At 36.9% G+C, this 19,604-nt stretch overlaps 1 protein-coding gene across 10 annotated transcripts in view; it reads right to left on the reverse strand.

Annotated features, from left to right (window-relative positions):
- The window catches only part of NUMB (NUMB endocytic adaptor protein), a 201,734-nt gene that overhangs the window by 105,658 nt on the left and 76,472 nt on the right, over positions 1 to 19,604 (reverse strand). For 3 of the 10 annotated variants that reach the window (XM_019427067.2, XM_019427070.2, XM_019427069.2), the window contains one exon: positions 11,230 to 11,317. The exons of the other annotated variants lie outside the window; for them this stretch is intronic. The gene's annotated coding sequence lies outside the window, so the exon portion shown is untranslated. The remainder of the gene's footprint in view (positions 1 to 11,229; positions 11,318 to 19,604) is intronic. 10 annotated transcript variants of the gene reach the window in all.

Here is a 19,604-nt window from a genome sequence, read left to right on the forward strand (position 1 = left end):
CAGTTCAAATTTATGAGTTACGTATGTTAGGATATCCTGAACACAATATTGCCTTATTTCAGAAAGTTCTGCCATCTACAGCATATTCAAAGAAAAGATTTTAAGAACAGATTATTCTAATTTTTCAATAGCTAAAACTAAAAGTTGTTTTGCTATCAGCTGTCAGACCAGAGGTTTAAAAACAACAAATTAATCTTGGTTGTCCTAAAGATTGGTATTTGAGAAGGGAACACTGTCACAGTTTGAATGCCAAAAGTCTTCAGCCATATACTCCCTCACCCTGACTGCCTTTTAGACCACATGTTCTTGACCAGGGCATCGTGCATCAGGCTCTTCAGATTTGGCAATGCCCTAATATTACACACAAACTTGAATGTGCAATTGTCTGTGCACTTTCTGGGACCAGATTCTTCAACTTTCATCAGAATCTCAAAGGATTCTGTAACTATCGAAAATTTAAGTGGATTTAAACAGTATTTTGTGATCCTGATCTATCATCAGCGTTTATTTTCAGTTTCTACCTTCCTTTTAATCTTCCCACTCATCTTGTTTACAAAATTATTTCTTTTGTTTAGATACGTGGGTTTGGCTTCTTTATTCACTCTTAAAAGACTGTAAGAGAAAACTAGAGCTTCATAAAATGAGTAAAGAACCTGTCTACTTAAAACTGCAGTCAACAGTGGTTTCAAAAGCTGACCTTGTAATATTTAAAAAACCTGCAATATTAAAGAAACAAAGCTATCCCTTCTGAAGACTTTTTCTTTCGGTTAGTTACACAATCAATTTTATCTTTTAGTTGATCTCTTGCCTTTCAATTGAGAAAACAATCTGCGAACTGAATTTGCAATTCAGCTATACTCACCTTTACCTTTTAAGACATGTTAATACTGAACATAAAAATATGACCATCACCCCTAACCTCACAATACAAATATATACAACTGACTTCATTAAAATGGTGTTCCTTCAAAAATTAAACTGTACTTATAAAACAAAATGGTTTTCTCTGATATAGCAAGGACTGATTTAGCAAGGAACATCCTGATGAAAAAGGGCAGAACTGCTGAGAATGCTAGCCTACTTTTACACTGACTTCCCTCCTCTAAGCATCTGTTAAGTGTGGGATGAGAAAAAGGTGCTGAATCTGGAGAGGCAGACTAGAATAAAAATATATTTGGTTCCAAGAATTTAAAAGAGAGACAGAAATGTCACTGGAAAAATTATAGAAATAAGAAGGTTAAAAACAGCTCTGCACTCCTTTCCTCACAAATAACTTCACATATCATCTACATACATCATCTCTTCAATTCTTTAACCCTCTCCGCTCTGTGATCGGACTCCTTTTCCCTCACAATCCTCTCCCCTTATCCAAACCATTAACAAAAGACTTCTAAAATATTATCTTAAGTTTGTCCATTGCTCTTTATCTCCACCATCAGAACCATGGTCCAAAACAACTTTCCCTCTTATCTTACTAGTATAAGCCATCAACCAGTATTTATCTTTATTTCCTCTACTGTCCCCCTCTGATCAACTGTGTACAAGGTAGCCAGTGTAATCTTTAAAAACGTAAAATGAATCATGCACTGCATAATAGTTCCATGGCTTTCTAATGTACCTTCAAATTAAATCCAAACTCTCAGCATTTGGGAAGTCAGTATGGCAGAATAACTGACAATGCCCAAGAAATGCTTGGAACAATGCCCAGAACATCACAAAGGTTGAGTAAATGTTAACATATAAGGTATAGCTCCTGCCTGCCTCTCTTACCTTGAGGTGACACTCTCCCCAGCTATGAGCCTTTCAGTTAACTAAAAGCTCTGGCTATTTCCCTGTCTGAAATGCTTTTCTTTCAGACCCTTCAAGAACTTCTGTCTTTCATTCATATGTCAAGTCTCAACCTAAATATCTTATTGGGGAACCTGCGTGGCTCAGTTGGTTAAGTGTCAGACTTCAGCTCAGGTCACGATCTTGTAGTTTGTGAGTTCAAGCCCCGTGTCAGGCTCTGTGCTGACAGCTCAGAGCCTGGAGCCTGCTTCGGATTCTGTGTCTCCCACTCTCTCTGACCTACCCCTGCACATGCTCTTTTTCTCTCTCAAAAATAACCATTAAAAAAAAAAATTTGTGGATGTGCAAGTATTTAAAAAAATATATCTTGTTGACGAGGCCTTCTTTTTTCCTCTTTCTAAATACCGTTCTCTATTATTCTGTATTATACCATTCTTTTTATTTCCTTCAGTGTTTATAGTTCGTAATTTTTTTTTGTTTGTTTCATTGGTTAAACCCTTGACCATCATCAGATGACTAAGCATCGATCCAATGAATTCTCAAAGTTGCTTTATATAGGAATCATTGGGCTCTGTTCTTTCTATCCAAAATGTACATGTTTATCTTCTCTTACTAACAAGCTAAAAAATTGATCACTAATATAAATATATCACAGCCCATGCTATGATTCATTATATGTACACATTTCCCTTACTTGTTTAAAACCCTGTGTCCAACAACATATTATGCTAGGTGCTGGCAGAAGAGGAACGAGCATGAAGTACTAAAGGTTATTTCTACCCTTAAGGTCTTGAATGATATAAGTAAGCATAGGATAGGAAGGACAAAAAAGGGGATGCATTTCAAGCAGGGGATGGGTTGGAATGAAGAGTCATGATACGTGTAATGTATATTTCACCAAAACTAACATGCCAGAGATTGCAAGATATGTTGCACTAAGAAAAATTCCTGCCAAAATTAATTATTAATAACTGTTCATTAATTGTGAAATATCATGAGTAGTAAGATGCATACCAATATGAGATAGATCCCAGTTTCAGAGATGTTAAAGTGTAAGGAAAAGAGGAAGTAGGGAAGGGAGAAGAGGGGAAGGAAAGGGGCAGGGGCAGGAGAAGAAGAAAGAAAAATGACCATTCAATTATTAATACAAAATCAATCTTCCAAGAACTTCAAAAAGTCTCAATGATATGGAACACTGGTTGTCCACTAAAGTTTGTTATCAGGAAGGGGAGAAAAATCCCTAAAAAGAGTGGTCACAGAGCAACCCATACTTTCATATTGTTTTCATTTGCTTTGCATATCTTTGCCTTTCCCTTTATTTTTAGCTTTTCTAAATCACTTTTTATATCTCTTACATATAGCACATAGTTGAGTCTTGCTTTGTGAACCAAACTGAAAATCATGAATTTTTTTTAGAGGTGAGTTAAATATAACAAAAAAGATAAATCTTTTAAAATTCATGTATTTCAAAACTACTAATTGACTTGAGGCTCATAGGTCATGGCTTAAAGGAGCAAATATAACTAAAAATTATAATAGCAAATGAAAAATCTTAAATGCATATAGTTAAAAATAATGAAAATATTCCATTTCAAACCTTATTAAGTCACTTATAAATGTATAATTTTTTTAAATGTTTATTTTTGAGAGGGACAGCATAAGCAGGGGAGGGGGAGAGAGAGGGAGACAGAGGATCCAAAGCAGGCTCAGCACTGACATCAGAAAGCCCTATGCGGGGCTCAAACTTGTTAACCATGAGATCATGACCTGACCTGAAGTCAGACACTTAACCGACTGAGCCACCTAGGCACCCCTATATTAATTCAAGTTAGTTAACATACAGTGTAGTCTGGCTTTAGGAGTAGAACTCAGTGATTCATCTCTTATGTATGACACCCAGTGCTCATCCCAAAAAGTGCCCTCCTTGAGGCCAATCGACCATTTAACCCATCCTCCTACCCACCTCCCCTCCGGCAACCCTGTTTGTTCTCTGTATTTAAGAGTCTTTTATGGTTTGCCTCCTTCTCTGTTTTTATCTTATTTTTCCTTCCCTTCCCCTATGTTCATCTGTTGTGTTTCTCAAATTCCACATGACTGAAATCATATGGTATCTTTTTCTGACTGACTTATTTCACTTAGCATAACATACTCTAGTTCCATCCACATTGTTGCAAATGTCAAGATTTTTTTTTTAAGTTTATTTATTGATAGAGACACTCAGGGGAGGGGCAGAGACAGATAAGGAGAGAGAGAGAGAATCCAAAGCAGGTTCTGCGCTGTCAGCATGGAGCCCAAGATGGGACTAGAACTCACAAACCGTGAAATCATGACCTGAGCCAAAATCAAAATCAGATGTTTAAGTGACTGACCCACCCACCCAGGCGCCCCACAAATGGCAAGATTTCATCCTTTTCCATTGCCGAGTAGTATTCCACAGTATATCTATATAGATATAGATACACACACCACTTCTTTATCCATTCATCAGTCGATGGACATTTGGACTCTTTGCATAATTTGGCTATCGATGACAGCACTGCTATAAACATTGGGGTGCATGTGCCCCTTCAAATCAGCATTTTTGTATCCTTTGGATAAATTTTGTATCCTTTGGGTAAACTTGCTGGGTCATAGGGTAGTTCTATTTTTAATTTTTTGAGGAACCTCTATATTGTTTTCCAGAGTGGCTGCACCAGTTTGCATTCCCACCAACAGTGCAAAAGGGTTCCCCTTCTTCCGCATCCTCACCAACATCTGTTGTTTCCTGAGTTAATTTAGTGACATGCAGAAAAATGAAACTGGACCAATTTCTTACACCATACACAAAAATAAATTCAAAATGGATGAAAGACCTAAATGTATAATTTTAAATGCTTATATGAGAAAAAAGCCTAGTAATTGGTGAGTTAAGCATCTATCAAGGTATATATTCTTGAAGCAACACATTTCGTTCTTGGGTCTCAAAGAAGAACCACAAATATTTTTCCAGGGAAAATAAGCAATTCACAGTAAAAGTCTCACACAGGAAAAATAAAAAGGAATCAAAAAAAGAAAACACAAAGAAATTAGAATAAAATTCCACTTCCAGTAATATATCAGGCTAGATTTTCACCCAGTTATCTCATTGAAAACAGCTAAAAGTGATGGGTAAAATTTTCTTTCAAAAAATATTAAAAGCACTGAAGCATGAAGAGTTGACAAGATCATAAAGGAATAACCAGACCACAATCTATAAGAAAGCAGAAACTGAAAGAGAGCAGTGGCATAATGAAAGAGTTTTTATTCTGTATACATCTGCATAACTCACCAAGCTGAGCTTCACTTTTGATGATCTCTTGGGAGAAAACAGAAATCAAAGAATAAGACCTACCCAACATGGAAATGTAACAGGAGACCCTTTCTGCATAAAGCTGAGACCTCCCCCCACCCCCCAACACACACACCAGAAGTTTTATGTTCAGGAAAAGAGTGAACAGGAAGTAAATCCAGTCCATCTCTTCCCACATCTCATCGCCGAAGGACAAGGAAATTTATCTTCTTGATGCAAAGAGAACAAGGATTTCTAAGAGGTTGTGGACAAGAAGGCTCATACACATATTTGCAATCCACAGTCACCCCATTAGGGTGGCACAAAACCTCAAGGGATAAATTTAGTCACCATGTTGCAGTACCTTGAGGTATCTGGGGGAAAAAACTAAAGGTATATATTCTTGAAGCAATGCATTTCGTTCTTGGGTCTCAAAGAAGAACCACAAATATTTTTCCAGGGAAAATAAACAATTCACAGTAAAAGTCTCACACAGGAAAAATAAAAAGAAATCTATACCTAGGCACAGCATATGAAAGTTCAGGAAACCAAAAACATAAAGAGTACAAAAGCAGCCAGAGATTAAAAAAAAAAAAAAAAAAAAAAAAAAAAAAGACACATTCACTTATATTAACAACTATTAGGCAGCTGATTTATCAATATAAACAATGGAAACCAGAAGGGAGTGGAATTATTTCTTCCAATGACTAAAATAATACTGCCAGCCTGTAATTTTATACCTAGTGAAATATCTATCAAAAAAAAAAAAAATACAGACACTTTCAGACAAAAACAAACAAAAACAGTTTACTACAAAAAAATCTCATTAAAGAGAATTCTAAAGTAAAAAAAATCTTCAAAAACAAAGAAGTGATCCAGATGGAAAAATCTGAAATCACTGGAGGAATCAAGAGCACACAAAGTTGGGAATGACATCAAACTCAGAGGCTCACTGTCACCATTTTCTGCCATGTAGACCGAAGAATAGAAAACCCAGTTGACAATGAGACAAAAGAAACAGACTCAAAGGAAAGAAGTAAAGTCCTAGTAGCACTGTAAGCCCCTGGGTCCAGCTGTTCTTAAGGCCGACTGAAATCCTGTACCTGGGGGGCACCTGGGTGGGCTCAGTCAGTTGAGCATCCGACTTCAGCTCAGATCAAGATCTCACAGCTTTTGAGTTTGAGCCCTGTGTTGGGTTCTGTGCTGACACCTCAGGGTCTGAAGCCTGTTTCAGATTCTGTGTCTCCCTCTTTCTCTCTCTGCCCCTCCCCTGCTCATGCTCTGTCTCTCTCTCTCTCAAAAATAAATAAACATTAAAAAAAAATTTCTTCATGAAATCTTGTCCTTGGAAAATATGAGATACTGTAATGTCCTTATATTAGATTCTGCTTTTCACTTAAAAGGTATGTAAAGGAAAATGGCCAAAAATTAATAAACAGAAAACATACAATAGAGAAAATCAAAGTCAAGCACTAGTTTTTGACACAGCTAAGAAAATATATAAACGCTTTAGCAAGATAGATGAAAAAAAAAAAGAAGTCACAAAAAATATTAGGAATAAAAAAGAAATACTAAGCAGAAATTTAAAAGATAATAAAAGAATGCTTTGAATAACTTTATGCCAAATACTCTTAAGTTTATTTATTTATTTTGAGAGAAAGAGAGAACACGCACATGCACGTGAGCAAGGAGGGGCAGAGAGGGAGAGAGAATCCTAAGCAGGCTCGGCACTGTGAGTACAAAGCCCAACACAGGACTTGAACACATCAACTGTGAGATCATGACCTGAGTTGAAATCAAGAGTAAGATGCTTAATCAACTGAGCCACCCAGGTGCCCCTCTGCCAAATACTTAAAAAACAAAACAAAACAAAACAGACAAAACAGAGCCCCATGCAGGGCTCAAACTCACAGACCGTGAGATCGTGACCTGACCTGAGGTCAGATGCTCAACTGACTAAGCTACCCAGGCGCCCCAAAGAAAAATTTTTTCTAAAAACTGACGTAACTACAAACAGAAAATTTAAATAAAACCATTAGAAAACTGAATACATATCTACCAAAAAAATTCTAAGCCCACTCACTCCCCCCAAAATACTAAGCCCAGACAGTTGAACAGAAGTTTGGCCAAATGTTCAAGAAACAGGAAACAGATCATTCTAGTCTTTTGTTTTGTTTTGTTTTTAATTTATTTATTTGAGAGAGAGAGAGAGAGAGCACAAGGAGGGAAACGGCAGAGACAGCGGGAGAGAGAGAATCCCAACCGCACTTTGTTCTGAGCCCAACATGGGTCTTGATCCCACAACCATGAGTTCACGACCTGAGCCAAAGTCAAGAGTCTGACATTCAACCGACCAAGATACCCAGGGGCCCCAGATCATTCTAGTCTTACATAAACCGTTAGTGGCGATGGGGGGACCAGAGTGGAGGGGGGAGGAATAGTTCTCAACTCATTCTTTGAGGCTGTTATAATCTTTTTGACATTTGTTTTTATTAATTTACTTTTTTAAACTGAGATTTATGCCCCATATGGGGCCTGAACTCACAACCCTGAGATCAAGAATCACATGCTCTACCGACTGGGCCAGGTAGGCACCCCAAGGCTGGTATGATCTGAACACCAAAATCAAACAAAGATAATGTAAGAAATGAAATTATGGGCCAACATTACCCATGAACATAGATATAAAAATCCTAAATGAAATACTAATAAACTAAATCCACTTGTATGTATTAAAAAAAAAAAAAAAGACTATCATGATTAAGTTTGGTTCATTCCAGCAATGCAAGGGTAATTCAACATTAGAAAATATATAAATGTCATTCACCACCCTGAACAGAATAAGGAAGGACAACATATGATCTCACAAGTACAGAAAAAGTGTCTGATAAAACTTAATACTCATTCTTCACACACAAAAAAACATCTTAGCCAACCAGCAACAGAAATGTCTTTAACCTATAGCATATCTATGAAAAACCTACAACAAACAGTGGGGCATCTGGGGCTGAGTTGGAAGAACATGTGCTCTTGAACTCTGGGTCATGAGTTAGAACTCCATGTTGCGTGTACCGTTTACTTAAACAGAGAAACTTAAAAGAAAAAAAATCCAAGCACTATTCTTAATCATAAAACATAAGAAGCACTCACTTTGTTTTGTTTTTTTTTTTTGATGTTTATTTATTTTTGAGAGAGAGAGAGAGAGAGAGAAAGAGACAGTATGCAAGAAGGGGAGGGGCAGAGAGAGAGGGAGACACAGAATTCGAAGCTCCAGGCTCCAGGTTCCAGAGCTATCAACACAGAGCCCGACACAGGGTTCGAACTCACAAACCGTGAGATCATAACCTGAGTTGAAATCGGATGCTTAACCAACTGAGCCACCGAGGCATTCCATGAAGCACTTGCTTTTAAAAATTAAGTGCAACATGGGGCGCCTGGGTGGCTCAGTCAGTTAGGTATTCAACTTCGGCTCAGGTCATGATCTCATAGTCTGTGAGTTCGAGCCCTGTGTTGGGCTCTGTGCTGACAGTTTAGAATCTGGAGCCTGCTTTGCATTCTGTGTCTCCCTCTCTCTACATCTCCCCTGCTCACACGCTATCAAAAATAAATAAAAATTAAAAAATAATTTTTTTTAAAGTGCAACATAAGAATGCCCACTATTAACACTTGTATCGAATATTATACTATTAGTCCTAACTAGTATAGTAAGGCAAAAAAAGGAGAAAAGATGTAAGCATTGCAAAGGAAGACACAATTTGCATTCACATTATTTTAATAATTTAGTAAGGTGACTGAACATAGATCTGTTTACCAAAAAAGCTTACATCAGCAAATAGAAATGGAAAGGAAAAACAAAAGAGGAAAAGTATACTATTTATAATAGTAACAAGAAATAAGGCATCTAATAATTCAAAGAGAAGGTTTGAGAGATATTTAGAGAAAAATAAAAAACTTTACTGAGATATTTTTAAATATTTAAAGAACTAGAAAGACATACCATGTTCAAGGATAGGAAGATTCGGTATCATATAACAGAATTAATGCACGTGTAGATTGAAAGTTACAAAGATCTTTTTTAAAAAGTTACAGAGATCTGGGGCACTTGGGTGGCTCAGTTGGTTAAGTGTCAGACTTTGGCTCAGGTCATGATCTCGCGGTTTGTGAGTTCAAGCCCCACAGCAGGCTCTCTGCTGACAACACACAGCCGGCTTCAGATCTTCTGTCCCCCTCTCTCTCTGCCCTCCCCTGCTTGTGCTCACTCTTTCACTCTCAAAATAAATAAAAAAGCATTTAAAAAAAAAAGTTACAGGGAGATCTTGGGCTCATATACAAGGCAAGTCCCATTTTATGTATTTATTTAATTTATATATACATATGTAATATATATACAACATACATACACTATATATATATATTATATATATATATATATATATATATATAATATATATATATATTTTAATTTTTATTTGAGAGAAAGTGCAAGCCAGAGAGGGGGCAAATAGGGAGACAGAGAGGAAGAAGAGAGAGAAGGAGAGAGAAGGGGAGAGAAGGGGAGAAAAGGGGGAAAGAAAGGGAGAGGGAGTGGGAAAGAGAAAGAATGAATGCCAAGCACGCTCCACGCTCAGTGCAGAGTCCAATGGGGCTCAATCTCACAACCCCAGGATCATGACCTGAGCTGAAATCAAGTCAGACACTCAACTGACTGAGCCACCCAAGCACTCCTGGGCAAGTCCCATTTTAAAATAACAGCTTTGGAATATTTGCAGAACTTGACCCAAAATATTCCCATTTATGCATATATTTGCAATTGGTATAAACTTCTTATTCACTGATCACATATTTTATTTTAAGCTATAGTAAGAGTGGATGTGGCACTTCAGAATTCTTTTTTTTTTAATGTTTTTTTATTTATTTCTGAGACAGAGACAGAACATGAGTGGGGGAGGGGCAGAGAGAGAGGGAGACACAGAATCAGAAGCAGACTCCAGGCTCTGAGCTGTCAGCACAGAGCCCGACGCGGGGCTCGAACTCACAAACCCTGAGATATGACCTGAGCCAAAGTCGGTCGCTCAACCAACTGAGCCACCCAGGCGCCCCAAGAATTCTTACAGCTGCAATGAACAAGTATTAGCAAAGAGTACGTGATCAGTACGTGGATGAGTTCTAGCTGAATGTGCTGTGGCCCCACCAGTTCAAAGGTCAATCACTGTGCACATTCAATACAATGTTAAGTCTGGTAACTATTCCTGCAAATGATGAAATGTTGCCAACATTTTACATAACACATAAGGTTTTGGTTATTTGTAATTATCTACAAATATTGCCAAAATATCTCCTTAAAAGCCACCTAAAAATGTAAACATTTATTCTGAATATAAATTGCATTTATAAGGAGAAAACAGATAAAACACATTCATAATACAATGATCATATAGGGCTCAAAGGGTATTTATAGTGGAACTATGTTTGGTCCTTATACGTAAAATATCCTTGTACTTGTGAGGCTCATAAGCAGTTGCCCAGTTTGTTCTACCACAGATGTGAAATTGATTAAATGTATGATTTTCCCTAGGTCTAACTTATTCAAATTTAATTTTAGTTCATGTGAATTTTATGATACCTTACATTGGTGCTTAAACTTTCCTTATTCAGTTTCCTAATATAGAAATAATGATCATTTGTTTTACTAACTCCTAGGAGATGATTATTGATGGCTTACTGTGTGTCAGGTACTGTTTTAAGTGCTTTGGTACATATTATATAATTTAATCTTTACAACTTTATCAGGTGGATAATATTACTATCACCATTTTACAGATAGAAAAACTGAGGTACAGAAAAAGTTAAGTCACTTTCCTAATGTCACACAAGTAGAAAAGCTTAGGGATTCATAACCAGGAATCTGTCTCGAGAGCCCAGACCCTCAATTACTATGTTACACTTCTTTTCACAATATTTAAAAGATACATAAAATTATCATGGACAGAAAAACTCACCATTAAAAAAATTATTAGTAACAGTTAAACAACAGTTAAGCAATATTAATAGCAATATAACTTATCATAGGTTGATACTTAACAGCTATTTCAAAGTTTCATGGCTACAATTAAGAGTTTTGAAGTTGGACAGACCTGGCTCTGAATCTTGGCTGTGCCCTTTACAGTAAGCTGTGTGACTTTGCACAAGTTTCGTAACTTCACCAAGCCTCAGTTTCCTCATCTGTAAAATGAGAATAATAAACATCTCACAAAATTGTTGTTGTAACATAATTACTGCTATGTTACAGTGATAGGGTAACTCCAAACAAAATACAGGTACACAAAATACAAAGAGGAGATTCTCAATTTACCCCAGAGAACAGGACTTTATTCTAATGATGTAAAATGACCACTCCAAGTTACCATAGAAACTATAAAATCCACACACTGGTATAGAAGAAAAATCTCCTCTAATTCATAACAAATAATTCCCTTAATTACAAGTCAAATGCCTGAGAGGTAAAAGACTGAATCTGTGAAATATAAAATACTATATAGACACAAAGAAAGAGACGAACAGAACAGACACTGTTGTTTGCTGACAACTCATACAAATTCCATTCCGTACATATCCTTTCTAAGACTGGTAGTATTCAGGGGCACCTGGGTGGCTCAGTCCGTTGGGCGTCCGACTTCAGCTTAGGTCATGATCTCACAGCTTGTGAGCTGGAGCCCTGCACCAGGCTGTGCTCCTGTGCTGACAGCTCAGAGTCTGAGCCTGCTTTAGATTTTGTCTCCATCTCTCTCTGTCCCTCTCCCACTCATGCTCTGTCTCTCTCTCTCAAATATAAATAAACATTAAAAAAAAAAAAAAAAAAAAAAGACTGATAATATTCAAGGGGCCCAAAACGTGAATAGCTGTATCGACAAGGAGTGATTCCTAGCTATGGTAGGAAGAAATTTTTGTAAGAAAAAGACAAAGAAAGAGGCATGTCATCAAAGCAGGGTATTAGTATATTACTACTAAGGAATGATTATTTCATTTATAACTAGCATTTTATGGGTCAAACAAGTTTAATTGTCGCTATTGCTGCCTTTAGAATCTCACTAAAATAATTTTACAATAAACACATTTGTATTAATGTCTGCATTTACCAATAAATCATCTGTAACATTATCTATTTGTGATAAAGTTAGTTGTTTCTTTGAAGGGGGAAGTTTTAGTAATACAATATAAAAACCTGATTTTAAAGGAATGATAGGAATAATATTTTACAAAAGCCCTATAGGATAATTTTGTTAAACAGCTCATCAATAATATTATCAAGGTGAGTTTTTATGAATGTCACCAGTCTAATAGCAAGAATTATACTAAGTATTAAAATAACTTATTACATAAATAATTATTAAAATGATTGTTCATTGTAGCTCAAAGATTTATTTATTTTTTAATGTTTATGCATTTATTTTGAGAGAGAAAAAGAGAATGGGTGGAGGAGGGACAGAGAGAGACTGGGACAGAGGATCTGAAGCAAGCTCTGTGTTGACAGCAGAGAGCCTGATGTGGGTGGGGCTCAAACTCAGGAACTGTGAGCAATGACCTGAACTGAACTTGGACACTTCAATGACTGAGCCACCCAGGCGCCCCTAGCTCAAAGATTTAATACAGAACGTCCATTCCCTAATATATTCCCTTTTAACAAATAATTGCAAAAACATCAACAGACACATGAAAAGATGCTCATCATCAATAATCATCAGGGAAATGCAAATCAAAACTACAATGACAATTCACATCATCTTCATCAATGACTAAAACCAACAACACAAGAACAGGTGTTGGCAAGGATATAGAGAAAAAGGAACACTCATGCACTGCTGGTGGGAATGCAAACTGCTGTAATCATTGGAAAACAGTAGGCAGGGTCCTCAAAAATTTTAAAGTAGAAGTACCCTATGATCCAGCAATTGCACTAGTAGGTACTTACCCAAAGAATACAAGAACACTAATTTAAAGGGATACATGTGCCCCTATGTTTATAGCAGCATTATTTTTAATAGCCAAGATATGGAAGCAGCCCAAGTGTCCATCAACTGATGAACAAAGAAGATGTGGTAAATATATACAGTGGAATATTAGCCATAAAAAATGAAATCTTGCCATTTGCAACAACATGGATGGAGCTAGAGAGTATTATGCTGAGTGAAATCAGAGAAAGACAAGCGCCATATGATTTCACTCATATGTGGAATTTAAGAATCAAAACAAATGAGCAAAGGGGAAGAGAGACAGAGACATAAACCAAGAAAAAGACTCTTAACTATAGAAAACAAACTGATGGTTAACAGAAGGGAGGTTGGGGGGTGGGGGATAGGTGAAATAGGTGATGGGGATTGAGGAGGAGTGCACTTGTGATGAGCACTGCATTTTGTATGGAATTGTACCACTAAATTGTACATCTGAAACTAATATTATTACACTGTATGTTAACTGGAATTTAAATTAAAACTTTAAAAAACTAAACAAAAAATAATTCCAAAAATAGCCTTCAAATTTTCTTAATAAATTTATAAAGGTTTTTGTCTGGAATATGGCAATCTGTTTTCACAAAGCACCCTTTTTAAAGAAAACTTATTAGTTAAATAGGAAATCCTTAGGAAATCCTTTAAAAACCTATTGTAAACATATCAAAGGAAATGAATATAGGAAAATAAGGTGCTTGAGGTAACTTGGCCATTACAGAACTCCAAACAAAAATTCAAGTCCTTCTGCTCTGTATCTTAACAATTTGAAATTTTTCAACTTGATAAGCATTTCCTTCACTACTTTACTTTCTCTAAGTGATGAGAATAATTTTTGTCCTTTTTGTGACTCTATTAATAACCAATAAAATCAAGTTGTTTAATCACAACTCACAAATATGAAAAATTGTGACTTAGGAATTTTTAGGTAGCTTTTTGTTTTATATAGCTTGCAAATACCACTGATTATTTACATTTCCCTCATTTGCTTTGTCATTCTTTCACACTTTTTTTTTCCTGAACCATGTGAGTGAGTCGCAGACACTGTACCATTTTAGCACTCAATGTTTCTTTTTTTATTATTAAATGTAATTTATTGTCAAATTGGTTTCCATACAACACCCAGTGCTCATCCCAACAGGTGCCCTCCTCAAGGCCTATCACCCACTTTCCCCTCTCCCCCACCCCCCCATCAACCCTCTGTTCTCAGTATTTAAGAGTCTCTTAATGGTTTGCCTCCCTCCTTCTCTGTAACTATTTTTTTCCCCTTTTCCCTCCCCCATGGTCTTCTGTTAGGTTTCTCAGGATCCACATATGAGCAGCACTCAATGTTTCTATGTATTTTCCCAGGAAGACAGATATGCACTTAGATAACCACAGTGTAGCAAATCAGAGCAGTATTGTATCAATGTTAAAATTTCTGTTACATAATTACACTCCATGTTCAAATGTTTCCAACTGCCTTAAAAATGTCCTTTAAAGCTACTGATTTCCCCAGTCCAAAATGCAATTCAGGACTGTGCATTACATTTAGTGGTAATGTCTCTATAGAAACTTACCATCTGAACAGTTCCTTAGTCTGTCTTTTAAAACTAATATTTTAAAAGAATATAGACTAGTTATCTTGCAGAATGTCCCTCAATCATGTTTGTCTGATGGTCTCTCATGTTTAAATTCAGGGTATGCATTTTTTACAGGAATGTCACAAAGTAATGTTGGGTCCTTCACGCACATATCAAAAACTCCAAGAGGCTAGTGGGTTCTATTATCAGTGATACTAACTTTGATCATTTGGTAAAAGAGTCTCCTGCCAAGTTTCTCTACTGTAAAGTTACTAATTTTCTCTTTGTAATAAGTTAATATTTTGTAAGGAACTATCTTGAGGCTATGTAAATATCACGTTCCTTACCAAACTTTCACCTAATAGTTTTGGTACTTGTAAATTATTCTTGCGTGAAAGTACTATTTAAATTGTTCTGAAATAGTCATTTTTTTTTCTTTTTTTAATGTTTATTTATTTTTGAGAGAGAGAGAGAAAGAGAAAGAGCATGAACAGGAAAAGGGTAGAGAGAGACAGAGACACAGAATCCAAAGCAGGATCCAGGCTGTGAGCTGTCAGCACAGAGCCCAACGTGGGGCTCAAACTCACAAACTGTGAGATCATTACCTGAGCTGAAGTCGGACACTTAACTAAGCCACCCAGGTGCCCCTAATCTTTCTCAGTTGTGCTAAGTCGTATCACTCACATCTTAAACTCAGTCTGAATCTAAGTACAAAACTGCATAATAATAACAGGTATCATTTAATCAGATCTTACTATGTGTAAGCTAGTTCCTACCCTTCCCCTATGATCATCTGTTAAGTTTCTCAAATTCCACATGTGAGTGAAATCATGTGATATGTCTTTCTCTGACTGACTTATTTGCTTGGCATAATACACTCTAGTTCCATCCACATTGTTGGAAATGGCAAGATATCATTCTTTTTCATTGCCAAGTAGTATTCCATTGTGTGTATATATACCACATCTTCTTGATCCATTCATCACTTCATGGACATTTGGGCTCTTTCCATAATTTAGCTATTATTGATAGCACTGCTATAAACATTGGGGTGCATGTGCCCCTTCAAATCAACACTCCTGTATCCTTTGAATAAATTCCTAGTAGTGTCATAGCTGGGTTGTAGGGTAATTCTATTTTTAATTTTTTGAGGAACCTCCACACTGTTTTCCAGAGTGGCTGCATCAGTTTGCATTCCCACCAATAGTACAAGAGGGTTCCCCTTTATCCACTTCCTCACCAACATGTGTTGTTGCCTGAGTTGTTAATTTTAGCCACTCTGACCAGTGTGAGGTGGTATCTCACTGTGGTTTTGATCTGTATTTACCTAATGGTGAGTGATTTTGAGCAGACTTTCATGTGTCTGTTTGCCACCTGGATGTCTTCTTTGGAAAAGTGTCTACGGGCACCTGGGTACCTCAGTCAGTTAAGTGTCTGACTTCGGTTCAAGTAATGATCTCACAGTTCATGGGTTCAAATCCCACATCAGGTTCTGTGCTGACAGCTCAGAGCCTGGAGCATGCTTCAGATTCTGGGTCTCCCTCTCTCTCTGCCCCTCCCCCACTTGTACTCGAGTCTCTCTCAAAAAAAAAAAAAAAAAAACTGAATAAGGGGCACCTGGGTGGCTCAGTTGTTTAAGCATCTGACTTCGGCTCAGGTCATGATCTCCTGGTTTGTGAATTCGAGCCCCTCAGTGGGCTCTATGCTGACAGCTCAGAGCCTGGAGCCCGCTTAAGATTCTGTATCTCCCCCTCTCTGCCCCTCCCCTGCTCATGCTCTGTCTCTCTCTCTCAATAATAAATAAATGTAAAAATATATATATTTTAAAAATGAACACATACTAAAAAAATTAAAAAAGGAAAAGTCTATTCATGTCTTCTGCTCATTTCTTCACTGGATTATTTGTCTTTTGAGTATTGAGTTTGGTAAATTCTTTATAGATTTTTGATACTAACCCTTTATCCGATATGCCATTGCAAATATCTTCTCCCATTCTTTAGGCTGCCTTTTAGTTTTGTTGTTTCCTTTGCTGTGCAGAAGCTTTTTATTGTGATCAGGTCCCAAAAGTTCATTTTTGCTTTTATTTTCCTTGCCTTTGGAGAGAGACATGTCAAGTAAGAACCTGCTGTGGCCAAGGTCAAAGGGGTTGCTGCCTGTTTTCTCATGTAGGAATTTGATGGTTTCCTGTCTCACATTTAGGTCTTTTATTCATTTTGAATTTATTTTTGTGTATGGTGTAAGAAAGTGGTCCAGTTTCATTCTTCTACATGTTGCTGACCAGTTCTTCTAACACCATTCGCTAAAGAGAGTGTCTTTTCTCCATTGGATACTCTTTCTTGCTTTGTGGAAGATTGGTTGGCCATATACTTGTGGGTCCATTTGTGGGTGCCATTGATCTATGTATCTGTTTTTGTGTCAATACCACACTGTCTTGACGATTACAACTTTCTAATACAGGCTAGAGTCCAGGATTGTGATGCCTCCAGCTTTGTTTTTTTTCCCCCAACATTACTTTGGTTATTTGGGGTCTTTGGTGGTTCCATTCAAATTTTAGGATTGTTTGTTCTAGCTCTGTGAAGAATGCTGGTGTTATTTTGATTGGGACTGAATTGAATGTGAGGATTGCTCTGGGTAGTATTGACATTTTAACAATATCTGTTCTCCCAATCCATGAGCATGGAATGTTTTTTTCCATGTCTTTGTGTCTTCTTCAATTTCTTTGATAAGCTTTCTATACTTTTCAGAGATCTTCTACCTCTTTGGTTAGGTTTATTCCTAGGCATTTTACGTTTTTTGATGCAATTGTAAATGGGATCGATTCTGTGATCTCTCTTTCTGTTGCTTCATTATTGGTATATAGAAATGTGACCGATTTCTGTACATTGGTTTTATATCCTGAGACTTTGCTGAATTCCTGCATCAGCTCTGGCAGTTTTTTGGTGGAGTCTTTGGATTTTCCATGTAGAGTATCATGTCATTTGCAAAAAGTGAAAGTTTGACTTCTTCTTTGCCAATGTGTATGCCTTTTATTTTGTTCTGTTGTCTGACTGCTAATGCGAGGACTTCTAACACTATGTTAAACAACAGTGGTGAGAGCAGACATCCCTGTCATGTTCCTGATCTGAGGGGGAAAGCTCTCAGTTTTTCCCCATTGAGGATGATACTAGATGTAGGCCTTTCATATATGGTTTTTATGATGTTAAAGTATGTTCCTTCTATCCTGACTTTCTTAAGGGTTTTTTTATTAAGGAAGGATGCTGTATTTTGTCAAATGCTTTTTCTCCATCTATTGACAGGATCATATGGTTCTTATCCTTTCTTCTATTAATGTGACGTATCACGTTGACTGATTTGCAAATATTGAACCAGCCCTGCAGTCCAGGAATGAATCCCACTTGATCATGGTGAGTAATTCTTTTTATATACTGTTGAATTTGATTTGCTAGTACCTTGTCGAGAATTTCTGCATCCAGGTTCATCAGAGATACTGGCCTCTAATTCTCCTTTTTAGTAGAGTCTTTGTCTGGTTTGGGAATCAAGGTAAGGTTGGCTTCAAGCTTTTCTTCTGTTTCTGTTTTTTTGGAAGAGTTTGAGGAAAATAGGTATTAACTCTGCTCTGCTATAAATGTCTGGTAGAATTCCTCTGGGAAGCCATTTGGTCCAGGACTATTATTTGTTAGAAGATTTTTGATAACTGATTCAATTTCTTTGCTGGTTATGGGTCTGTTCTATTTCTTCCTGTTTGAGTTTTGGTAGTGTGTGAGTGTCTAGGAATTGGTCCATCTCTTCCAGATTGTCCAGTTGGTTGACATATAATTTTTGAGAGTACTCTCTAATGATCTGTTTTTCTGTGGTGTTGGTTGTGATCTCTCCTCTTTCACTCATGACTTTACTCCGGTCCTATTTGGTACCATTTGGGTCCTCTCTCTTTTCTTTTTGAGACATATGGCCAGGGGTTTATCAATTTTGTTTATTCTTTCAAAAAACCAGCTCTTAGATTCATTGCTCTGTTCGACTGTTTTTTTGGATTTTATATTGCTTATTTCTGCTCTAATCTTTATTATTTCTCCTCTTCTGCTAGCTTTGGGCTTTTTCTGCTGCTGCCTTTCTAGCTACTTTAGGTGTAAGGTTAGGTTGTATATGGGACCTTTCTTGCTTCTTGAGATAGCCCTGAATTGCAGTGTATTTTCACCTTGGGACTGCCTTTGCTGCATCCCAAAGGATTTAGACTATCTTGTTTTCATTTTCATTTGCTTCCATATTTTTTTTTTTAGTTGTTCTGTAATTTCCTGGTTGACCCATTCATTCTTTAGGTGGATATTCCTTAACCTCCATGCATTTGGGGACTTTCCAGGGTTTTTCTTGTGATTGATTTCAAGTTTCACAGCATTGTGATCTCAAAATATGCATGGTATGATCTCAATCTTATTATACTTATTGAGGGCTATTTTGTGACCCAGTATGTGATCTACTTCGGAGAATGTTCTATGTGCACTCGAGAAGAATGTATATTCTGCTGCTTTAAGATGAGAAGTTCTAAATATATCTGTTAAGTCCATCTAATCCAATGTGTCATTCAGAGCCATAGTTTCCTTACTGATTTTCTGCCTAGATGATCTGTCCATTGCTATAAGTGGAGTATTAAAGTTCCCTATAATTACAGTATTATTATCTATACAGGTGTTTATGTTTGTGACTAACTGATTTATATATTTGGGTACTTTCATATTGGGGGCATAAACATTTACAACTGTTAGCTCTTCTTGATGAATAGACCCCGTAATAATGATATAATGCCCTTCATCTCTTGTTACGGTCTTTGTTTTAAAATCTAGTTTGTCTGATAGAAGTATGGCTACTCCAGCTTTCTTTGGCCGTCCAATAGCATGATAGATGGTTTTCTATCCCCTCACTTTCAATCTGCAGGTGTCCTTAGGTCTGAAA

The sequence above is a fragment of the Panthera pardus genome, unplaced genomic scaffold (genome assembly GCF_024362965.1).
Source record: "Panthera pardus isolate Hobbes unplaced genomic scaffold, ASM2436296v1 HiC_scaffold_24, whole genome shotgun sequence".
Taxonomy (NCBI): Eukaryota; Metazoa; Chordata; class Mammalia; order Carnivora; family Felidae; genus Panthera; species Panthera pardus.